The following is a 12,297-nucleotide window of genomic DNA, read 5'->3' as shown; positions in this document are numbered from 1 at the left end:
CCGACTGGACAAATCGATGGGTTCGAAGAGCTATTGGAGAAGTTCCAGGCTCACTTTGTACAGCAGCGCAGACACACGCGCGACCCCGATGACATCATGCACTGCGTGCGCAGGAATGATGAAACCATTGAAGACTACATAACCCGTTTCAATCAGGAATCTCTTGCAATTGGAGGTATCACTGAGCAACTCTTGCGCGTGGCCTTTATACAAGGTGCGCGCAGTGATCAACTCCGCAGAGCTCTCGTGAGCAGAGATGGCATGCCAACCACTTGGGCTAAGCTAATGGAAGCATCGCGAGTTTTCGCGCGAAATGAAAAACAAATTGCCCAAGATAGAGCAAGAGATAGAGGGCATCAAACAGAAGCACCACGCAACAATGAAAGGAGGGGCAAACAAAACTCCGTATGGTCCAGGTTGCAACAAACCAGTTTTTCTCCCGCAGAAAAGCAGGCGCAACCAAGTTCACCCCAGCCCCAAAAAGACATTCGTAATCGCGGAGAAAGTGACAAGAGGAAAGGCGGCAGAGAGCCTAACAGACCTCTACCAAGAATATGGACTCCCCTCACTAAAACGCCTTCACAAGTGTTAAGCACAGAGAATGTCCAGTTTAAAAGCCCCAAGCCATTACTCCATTAAGGACCACAAAACAGTGGCAAGTATTGTGAGTTTCACAAGTCCACAGGGCACAACACCGATGCATGCCACCATTTGAAGGATGCGATTGAAAGAGATGTGAAATCAGGTAAGTTGGCTCACCTGGTGAAAAACCCAAGACCAGAGAATGAACAACCAGATGGAGCCTCAGCCACTAAAAAATTCAAAAGAATCTGTGCAGCCGAGGGAGGAAGGCAAGGGCAAAGATCGAGAAAGAGAAGCGCGCAAGTCCAAGGAGATTAGCGCGAGCAACAAGTAATCTTCCCAAGAATCAGAGGAGGCCCGTCTATCAGCAGTCCTCTAGTCATCACTACACACATTGCTCATTATGAAGTGTCAAAAGTCCTGGTGGACACCGGCAGTGAATCAGACATCATGTATGAGCAATGTTTCAGGAAGTTGGATCCAGCAGACCAAGCAAGGCTCGAAATTGTGAATGCACCAATCTCGGGTGTCTCAAATGAAATTATTCACCCCCTAGGTCAGATACAATTTGAACTAACTATGGGGGATGAGAAACACAAGCGAGCTGAAATTGTCAACTTCTTGGTCTTGCCCACCACTTCATGCCATAATATGATCTTGGGTAGAGGAACGATTGCCCAATTCAACGCCATACCGTCACCAGCGCACGGCGCGTTGGGGTTCCCAACACCAACAGGTGTAACATTTGTATACCGAGATCATTTGTGCGCAGTGACAAGTATACCGCGGGAAGGGAGAATGAAACTTCCAATGGCAAACAACGCGCCAGAGGAATGGATTCTCAACCCAAAATTCCCAGAGCAAACAATCACAATTGGAGCTACGATATCAGACGACACAAGGTTGAGAATGAAAAGATTGCTCACAACGTATATGTCGGTCTTCGCGTGGCAACATTCTGATATGACTGGGGTTCCGCGAGACCTGGCGCAACATTCTCTCAACACGTTCAAGTCTGTAGAGCCAATTGCTCAAAAGAAGAGAGTCATGGGGGATGAGAAGGCAAAGGCCATGAATGAGCAGGTAGAAGATCTACTGCGCGCAAATATCATCCGCCCAATACGATACCAAACATGGGTAGCCAATCCTGTGATGGTAAAGAAGAGCAACGGGTCATGGAGGAGGTGCATTGATTTCAAGGACCTCAACAAAGCATGTCCAAAAGATTGTTACCCCCCTCCCAAACATTGACGCGAAGGTGGACTCTGTGGCGCCATTTAAGCTCAAATGTTTCCTGGACGCCTATAAGGGCTATCACCAAATTCAAATGGCACCACAAGATGAGGACAAGACTGCCTTCAGAACTGACAAGGGTGTTTTCTGTTACACAAATATGCCCTTTGGTTTGAAGAATGCAGGAACCACTTACCAAAGACTCATGGATGCGGTTTTCAACGAGCAAATTGGAAGAAACTTAGAAGTCTACGTGGATGATTTGGTGATTAAAAGTAGGGAGGAAAAACAAATGCTCAAAGACATCGAAGAAACCCTTTGGCGCCTAAAGGATGTAAACATGAAGCTCAACCCGAGCAAATGCACATTCGGCGTAGAAGAAGGGAAATTTCTAGGTGTAATGGTCACCAAGGATGGTTTCAAGGTGAACCCAGAGAAGGTGGAGGCTATCCTTGACATGCCCTCACCATCCACCATGAAGGAAGTTCAAAAGTTGAATGGTAGATTGGTATCAATCAACAGGTTCCTAGCGAACCATGCAAGCAAATCTACCCCATTCGTTAACACATTGAGAAATTGCCTAAAGAAAAGCCAATTCAAGTGGACGCCTGAGGTCGAGCAAGCTTTCAATGAGATAAAAGAATGTCTGATAAATTTGCCTGCGCTCACAGCTCCACTACCTGGCGAAACTCTAACGTTGTACCTGTCAGCAGGAGAGCGCGCCATTGGCGCAGTGCTGTTGGTGGATCGCAAGGGAATCCAAACACCAATCTATTATGTAAGTCGGGTGCTGACAGATCCTGAGACGCGCTACTCCATCATAGAAAAGTTAGTTTTATCACTAACACACGCGTCGCGCAAGCTTCATAGATATTTCAATGGTCATCCCATTGAAGTCCTGACTGATTACAACATCCAGCAAGTCTTGCGACGTCCCGCGCTCTCAGGAAGGCTGACAAAATGGGCGCTGGAATTAGGAGAGCACACGATCGCCTATAAGCCTCGTCCAGCAATCAAGGGACAAGTCTTAGCTGATTTCATCGCAGAAATCCCTGAAGGAAAAATTGAAGAGGCTCAGCGCGAGGTAGACCCTCCGCAAGCCAATAATGAAGAAAATGTTTGGAGATTATTCACTGATGGAGCTTCAAACAACGAAGGGTCCGGCGCAGGCCTCAAACTGGTGGATCCAGAAAGTCATGAGTATACTTATGCAATCAGGTTGGATTTCAAGAGCACCAACAATGAAGCTGAGTATGAAGCCCTGCTGGCTGGTCTGCGCATCGCGCACAAGTTCGGAGTTAAAAAGCTAGAGGCTCATGCCGATTCATACTTGGTAGCAGCACAGGTCAATGGCCTTTATGATGCCAAGGAGAACACTATGCCTCTGTATTTAGAGCAGGCGATGAAGCTCACCGAGCAATTTGACTTCTTCAGAATCATACATATTCCGCGCAGTGAAAACAAGTCTGCCGACGCGCTGAGTAAGATGGCATCAACCAGCTTTGATCACTTTGGCAAAGATGTCAGGGTGGAAGTAATGAGCAACCCGTCGGTGGGAGCGAAGTCTGTCCTTGTAATTCATACAACACCTTCATCATGGATAACTCCATTAATGGAATTCTTGAAGGAGGGAAAGATACCGGACGATCGCGCACAGGCGAGGAAGATAAGACACAAGTCGCAGAACTACGAACTGCTTGATGGTACGTTATATCGGCGCTCTTATCTTGGACCGCTCATGAAATGCCTAGATGCTGAGGAAGCAAGCTATGTGATCAGAGAGATACACGAAGGAATCTGTGGAATACATGCTGGCCCGCGCATGGTGGTTGCCAAGGCAATGAACGCAGGTTATTATTGGCCAGGCATGTACTTGGACGCGTTAAAAGAGATCAAAAAATGCAAAGCGTGTCAGAGCTATGCGCCAAACACCATGCGGCCAAAGAACAACTTGATTCCAGTGACCTCCGCATGGCCTTTCCACAAATGGGCAATCGATATTGTGGGTCCCATACCACAAGCGCAAGGGCGAGTAAAGTTTTTGGTAGTGGCAGTAGACTATTTCACAAAATGGGTTGAAGCCAAGCCACTAGCAAAAATCACAGCCGAGGCAATGAAGCAATTTATCTGGAGCCACATCATATGCCGTTTTGGCCTGCCAATGGAAATTGTGAGCGACAATGGCAAACAATTCACTGACAGGAAGATATCCAGTTGGCTCAAAGAATTGCGCATCAACCAAGTCTTCACTTCAGTATACCACCCTCAAGGGAATGGCCAAGTGGAGCGCGCGAACCAAAGCTTGCTGAATGGGCTGAAAAAACGGTTGGAGGGAGAATCCCATTCATGGGTCGAGGAGCTACCTAATGTCCTGTGGGCGCACAGGACATTAAGCAAAACCAGCAATGGCGAATCCCCGTTCAGCCTAACCTATGGAACGGAGGCTATGATTCCAGCAGAAATTGGATGCCCATCCCATAGAGTGCTCATGATGAGTAAGATGGATAACGAGCGCGAAAGGAGGTTTGATCTCAACTTACTTGAAGGGCGCAGAGAGGCAGCTATCATCAGTGAAGCCAAATACAAGAAAAAACTAGAAAAATATTATAATCAGCGCGTGAAAGAATGCCACTTCAAGAAGAATGATTTTGTCCTTCGGAACAATGAAGCTAGCCGCGCGATACCCCCGGGAAAGATGTCCCCCAATTGGGAGGGACCTTATCAAGTCTCGGAAGAATTGGGAAAAGGCGCATACGCTTTAAAAGATTTGAATGGAAAGAAGATCCTGCGCGCATGGAACGCAGCACAGCTTAGAAAATGTTTCATGTAAAAATTGTCAAGTTTGTAATCAAGGCTTTTTAAGCCATTATGAATAATGATACGCGCTATTTTCTCTTAATGTGTGTTCTATTACCCTTTGCATACATGTTTCACACTTCCCTTTATTAATTTTGAGCAATATGACAACATTGTATTGACATCAAAACTAAAAATAAAACGAAGTAAAACATACATGCGCGAGCTCCAAGCTCAGACGCGTTAACGAGTTTTAACTCTAAAACGTCAGGGACTTAGCCCAATAATATGAGCCTTAGCTCAGGGCCTTAGCCCAATAATATGAGCCTTAGCTCAAATTACTCACAACATCCATCCTACATGCTGAGCAGCTAGACCATAAAAATACCTATGCACAGCTAAGGCAAAGCACATGCCAAAACATAGTTGTTAAGGTCTCAGGTCGAGGTCGCGCATGGGATTGTAATGGATATCAGAGTAACACATACTGACACGTAAAGGCTAAAAAACTCATTCATAATTCCCTATAATAAATGCGCGATAATGTAGCGCAAAAGAGGAATAATGAAATGCCAAGGCACGTGTCAGCATATTCAGAATATCGCAAAATAACTTGAAATATGACAAGGATTAAGTAAAATAATTTCCTTACAACCTTGTTCAAATTTCAATGTGCAAGCATATCTTATATTCAACAAGCAAACACATGCAATATAAAGAGATGAATTGGGAATGCGCAAGATGCGAATAAGGGAAAAAAAAATTTCATTCCAAAACATAGAAGTTTACAAATTTACAAAATGATGAGATACAAACTACAAATAAAAAAAAAACATGAAGGGCTTCTCAAGTCTCTATATCAACATCAGCCTCTTCATCGCCCTCATCATTACCTCCCTCAGCATCTGGCGCAGCCCGCTCCTCGTCATCTCCAAACTTACCATAGTCAAGCTGTTCGTCTTGAATGGAGTCGTCTTCTATCACGATAGTGTCAGGAGCGGGTCCTTTGGCCACGCCAGAGCCGCTAGCAGAGGCAGCATTGCCCGCGCCATCATCGCTGCCACCAGCCCCTTCACACTCGTCAAGTAATTTCTTTAGCGCGCCGAGATCGGGCTGGTCAGCAAGCGCGGCTATCTGCAAGTCACAAGGAAAAGTATGAGTACAAAAGACTAGGTAAATAAGTCAAGGTAAACTCGTTAAGGATAAAATACCTGCTCAAGGATGGGAATGGGAGTATTCAAATACTTCTCCCCCACCTCGGCCATGTCAGCACAGACAACGTCGAGCTGATAAGGGTAGTCGGATGGGTTCTTCTTCAGCATGCTATATTCACAGCCATCCTTAAACCCTTCAGCTCGACCCACCAAGCGCGACGCAGCGTTGCAATCCATCACAAGGGTCTGAAACTCGTCTGAGTATTTCATCGCATAAGCACAACGAGTCATACCCTGTGAGACTAGCCATTGGCGATCCTGCGCGAGGGAAGAAACAGACGTCTCAAGAGCAGGAATCTGAGAGTTTAACAACTCAACAGTTTCCTTGGTCTATTTTAGCTCTTCTCTGTCGGACGCTGCTGCCGCCAAGGCCTCATTCCTTTCCGCTCGCGCAGCATCGAGCTCTTCGCTGTTAGACGCTGCTGTCGCCAGGGCTTCATCCTTTTCTGCCCGCGCAGCTTCGAGCTCTTTCTTCAGGCGCGCAACCTCACTATCTAATAAAGATTTGTCAGTGATAGCCTGCACAAGAGTTTGATCACGCGCCTCTGCCTCTAACTCCAAATCACGCGCTCGCCGCGCGTACCTGGCTGCATCCGCCTCTGCCGCCTGCAGCTTCTCCCGCGCAGCCTGCAGCTCGTGCCCGCGCTTCACAAAGGCAGCGTTGGCACTTGCTGGGTTCTCGCTGAGTTCTGCTTGGAGTTTCTCAGCTCTCTCTCGAGCGTCAGAAAGATTCCAAGCAGAAACCTTAGCCTCTTGCTTGGCCTCCCCAAGAGCATCACGCACTTTTATATAATCATAGCGAAGCTCTTGGGAGGCAGCAAAGAACGCAGACCCAGCAAAAAGATGGTCGTTGAGCAAGTCCACGCGGGCGCGGTCCTCCTGAAACCTCCTTTCAGCTGGAGGCACAGAGTGAGCCCAGAAGTCTTCACACACACTCATGGACTGAAATGAGCTATCCTCAGTAATATTCCAACTCGGGCGGTATATGTGATCGGCTTCCTGCAAACACAAAGCAACGTTTTAGTCATCTAAACACTAATATGGAAGTCCGCACAGCGGAGCAAAACGAACTTATACCTGCGGAGAGCAAGCAGAAAAGTCAGGGCCAGCCCCACGAGAAGGCTGCACCACGAAATCTCGTGGCGCTACAGGGCTTGCGCGGCCGCCATCGGAGTCTTCAAAATTGACCTCCTCATCATCCTCTGTAACAGGTCTTTTCTCCTGCGACTTGGAAAAATCAAAACCAGTCTCGCGAGGAGGGCTGCGCGCAGGAGGAGGTGAGGGAGGTCTTGACGCCGCTAGATCAGCGCGTAAAATGGTCTCCTGCTCCTTAGTAATCCCAATGAGAGGAGATTCAGTGCTTGTAGGAGAAGGAGCAGAACTAACGGCGCCGGCGCCAGCGGTGCCACCAGCAGCTTGTGTGCCAGCTATAATTCCTATGAAAAAACCAAAGAGAAATGATTCATGACTTGATCTAAAGGAAAAAGTCAGAAAATCAAAGCGCAATATATACCTTGGCGTACCGCCGTCCGCGAGTCGAGCATCGCCATGAAGTCCATTCTCCCCCTTTTCGAGGGTAAAACAGGGGACTTCAAAGCAACCTTCGGCGCAGCCTCGGTACCTTGCTGCGCCTGAGGTTGATCCACCAAGGTCGCCGGCTCTACAAACATTTGAGTGAGCAAAGATTCATTAACAACTCTATCGGAATCACGCTCATAAAACCACAAAATATAAACAAAGTATACCTGTTGGAGAAGAGGAAACAGCAGGCGCAGCACCGCTTCCCTTGTCCGCCGCGCGAAGAGATGAGGTGGCGGCACCATACCTCGTGTGGACAGGAGGACTGCCCACACCTCGAGGCAAAGAAGACAAGGAAAACTTGGAGGTAAACCCCTTGGTTTTCTCAAGTCCCTTCGCTTGAGTAGGAGGATCCTGAGCAACATGGGCATCATTTTTCTTCTGTTTTTTACTGGCCCCTGCGCCAGTTTTGCCTTTAGCTTTGCGCTTGAGTTGTGGCGCCTCAGCTTCTTCCTCCACCTCCTCTTCTGCAAGCTCCAGCTCATAGTTCTCAAGCGCATCTACAATACGTGCAACAGAAATGTTAACCAAATTTGGTATTCTAAAGGCATAAGCATAAGTACAAAGGCTTACCAGGCGCATCGCTGTCAAAGCAAAATCCCAAATCAACAGGGATGAACATATCATCGAAGCGATCGGGGAAAGCAACTTCCCCAGCGCCCAGCGCGACAGAGCCACCCTCCATATGCTCATCATAGGCGGCGTGGACGTATTCCTTGCTGACTGCATAATACAAGACAAATGATATCAGTAAAACGAATTATATTCGCGCAGAAATAATGCAATGAGCTAATAACTCACCTAAGCCATCAACCTGAATGACAGGCTCAGTCGCGCTGTCGGTCCACCTCTTGCTCATACCAACCCCCACCAGCGCCTCCTCGCAAATATTCTTGGCGGGGGATGGTTCAGCAGTCAGCTTATTAACCCATGCGCCAGTTGGGTTCTTAAGAACATTCTCATCCGCGGGCGCAGAAGTGATCGCGCGCATGGTCATGCGGATGGGAATCACACCAGCCTTAATATAAAAAAATTTCTCAGACCAGTCATGAAGGCTTTTGAAGGAAACAGTGCAGCACTTAACCTTCTGACTGCGAGGAATGAATGAGAACCAAGAATCTTGGATTTTTGGCTTGTAAAAATATTGAAAGCGCCGAGGGGTGGGCTCCTCGCGCTGAGCTTTGCACATGAACTCAAAATGAGTCATGCGCACAAGTCCACAAGGATGGACTTGGGATATGTGAATCCCATGAAACTGAAGCAGCGCACCCATAAACCTTGTCATCGGGAGACGAAGGTTACAGTGAGTGAAAAAGTGGCAGTATAAGAAGATATAGCCGGTGGGCAGATCTGCCGCCGTTTGCCCGGCCGCCGGGAGCAGACAGCCGTACTCAGGGAGAAAACCCTGAGAGGCGATGAGATTGTCGAAATCAAACTGTTTCAGTTTGCAGGGAATCTCATCCCACCTCTTCACTGTCTTGCTCTTCCCCACCTCCTCCGACGAGGCCTCGGCAGCCCGTTTTCCCTTGCCGGTCTTCTTCAAAGTGGACATGACTAATGATTTTACACGGCATTTGCTGGGGGAGATTGTGGTGTCTGGGTTATCAGACATACAACTGTGAATCAAACAGCGGTTACTTCAAGAACGGAAATCTGGAAGCAAAAGACAGGCTCTTAATCGGAATGAAAATGGAAGGAAAGAAAAAGCTCTGAAATAACAATGAAGATGAAGAATAACAACTCAAAAGGCTTGCTTTTATAGGCCCAGGAGAGAGAAAGAAACAGGTACTGATCAGAGTTCACGCGCCCCCACTCGCAGGTGCAGGCCAACACGAGCGCGACACGTGTTCCTGACACTGTGTGAGGAGACATGAAAGGCAACTGTAGCACCTCGAGCACACGAAAAGTCTGACACATGTCTCCATCTCTGACGCATGTCAGCACCAACCAACCACGTACATGGACGATTCATTTCAACCAAAAGGATAGAATTTCGCGCAACGATGAGAAATAAAAAAGAAAAGACAAACCCTATTAAAAGAGCAAACTATTAAGTCTAATATATCTATCTTACCTCGCTCGCGTGAGACAAGACACACATTAGACTGAGGGGGCTTGAAGAGGTATGTACCCGCCTTAACATCGAGCGGGGCGGGTCAACCCACAAGATATAGACAAGAGGCTTGAAATCAAGATGTCATGAAGGCACAAAGCCAAAACCTATGCGCATGGCGCATATCACATATGCTCACGCATATCACATATGCTCACGCATCACATATGCTCACGCATATCACATATGCTCACGCGTATCACATGCTCACGCACCATATATGCTCACGCATATCACATCTGCGCGTGACGCATATCACATATGCTCACGCATCATATATGCTCACGCATATCACATCTGCGCGTGGCGCATATCACATATGCTCACGCATGAAACATCTGCGCATGAAAAATCTGCGCGTGAGAATAAAGAGAAGACCTCGCGCATCCTCAGGATAGGCGCATATCACACATGCACATAATCAACCTCGTCCTTATCCAAATCAGGATAAGGACAACCCTGATTGTGCTCATCAGACAACCTTCCAGAAGGTATCCTTTAAGGAATAAAGAATATGCTGATGTTGACAGCTGCCAATGAAAGGTGGACAACTCAGCAAAACCCATGTGCTACCACGTGATTGCACATGGGTCAGGTGAAATACCTTGGTCAGAGAATAATCAATGAAAAAGCACCAGGTGTCCTAAAGACACGTGGCGCGAAGCAATAGGAGGAGGCCAAAAAGGCCCTAATGGGATCTGAGCCCAATCATTGGAAACCCTAACACTATAAATACCACACCACCTCCACAAGGGGAGGTAAGCAAGAAAATACATTCTAAATCCTTACTCACTCTCAGATTATTATTATCTTCTCCTACAATCTCTTATTCTCACACCGGAGGGTTACCCCAAAGAGGACCCCTCTGTCCCTTTCTGAGGGGTAAGTTCACGGTGCTGCTCGTTTTGTAGGTGGAAGAATTCATACTCCGGAGAACCATCGGTGATATAGCATACTCATACCCGAGGAAAGTTGATCGTCTACCAGTGAGCCGATCCACGTTTCTTCAAAAACTATTGTAGGACAATAAAAGTGAAATAGACTAAAGACATCGACATACATAATGATTTCCCAGAAGGATTATCATGAGCGATTTTACCCGCAAACGGATATTCAGACCCCCGTTCTAGACGAATATAGTAAGTGTCAATCACATTTCGGTAGGTGGACTCCCACCATTTGAAGACTATCTTTCTCACATGAGAATAATCAACAACTTTTTTGCTCTTTGATCAAGAGGATTTTTCACTGTCAAGACATTATACAGAAAAAGAAAGAAGAGAACATACTGATTTTATTTTAGTTCTCAAAAAATATCATTTTATGTATTTCAATTTTCAAGAATATTTTAGTTAGAAGAAATAGCAGTTAAAAAGTGACACGTCACCAAGAGATAGCGATTAAATGGTGCATACTCCCACAATAATCATTACATATAAGGGCGTAAGGACACGATGAAATATCTTAAGCCCCATTTCAAAAATTACTTTCACACCATTTTAGAATTATTTTCTATAAGTTTTCAAGTAAAAACCATGATTTTTGACAAAATGTTTTTCAAGTCCTGCATCATCTTACTTTTACAAATAGATAAATAATACATGACTGGATACTTGGATAGATATGGTGCCCCATGCACCATTCGGGTCAAATACGGTTCAACCTTTGGTTTTAAGTCTCGGGCAAAAACCATCCCACGTGCCATTAGATGTCCATGCGATATGTTTTGAACCACTCAAATGCAACAAGTCACTATCAAAGTCGCTTTCTCTCGACAAAATGGGTCCCACCCAATTAGAGTGACGCTTACTCACATTAACTAAAAACTAGACTATCATCATCTTCGACACTCTAAACACTTTACATTCACTTACTAGGTCATATCGTTTCGCTGATTCTCTTGCCGGAAAATGGTTATAGTAAGAAATCCTGTTTGTGACGAGACTAACAGTATAACGACAATAAGTTTTGTAGGTCCAGAGCTCTTCACCGAAATCAAATCTGGTTCTCTCCTTCATAACTCCGATCAAATGGTCTATTCTTATAGCTAAACTAGAATTTTTACCCGGTGTGTTGTGCCGGGACAGTTGGTAAAACCCCATCATTGAAACCCAGATATTGGTTAAACCCGAGCATTATGACAATGAGTCGATACGAATCCGATCAATACCGGCTGCGTTGGTACGATATAGACGTAAAATTTGAGCGTTAAAACCCAAATATTAATTTATCAAATTAACATTTAAAAACGTTATATAAGAAACAAAATGTTTAAGACGATACTTATTTTTATTTGGTTGACAAACCCGGGCGGTTGTAAAACTCATGCGTTGTCTGTTCCGAGCATTGAGGCAGTAACTTGATATGAATTCGGTCGGTTTTGATTACATGCGTTTCGGTACTGGAACTAAAAAACAAAAAAAAATAAAAATAAAATTGAGGTGGACCAACAACCAAATTTTGGGGGGGAGGGTTGGTAAACTTGCGCATTGGTAAAACGGAGCGTTGTTGGTCATGGGCTTTAAATAAGGCCGCGAGTATGCGCGAACTCGGTCGGTTTCTTTCAGGTTTGTTATGGTACCGAAACTATATAAAAAAATTGACGTTTGATTGGTTTCCATTACGTTTATTATTGTAACTAAACTAAAAATGAAAAAAAAAACCAAAATTCACCGATCAATGCGGTGCCTCTAAGTGGTGCGGCACCAAAGTTCTTAGTTATAATAGTATAGTATAATAATGGTTTGTTTCTTCGTGAATCAAGTAGTGCAAGCCAATCTA

Source organism: Bidens hawaiensis, unplaced genomic scaffold (genome assembly GCF_021521415.1).
Source record: "Bidens hawaiensis isolate Kalapana, Puna unplaced genomic scaffold, B.hawaiensis_p1.1 tig00049772_1, whole genome shotgun sequence".
NCBI lineage: Eukaryota > Viridiplantae > Streptophyta > Magnoliopsida > Asterales > Asteraceae > Bidens > Bidens hawaiensis.
This window is presented reverse-complemented; position numbering follows the sequence as displayed.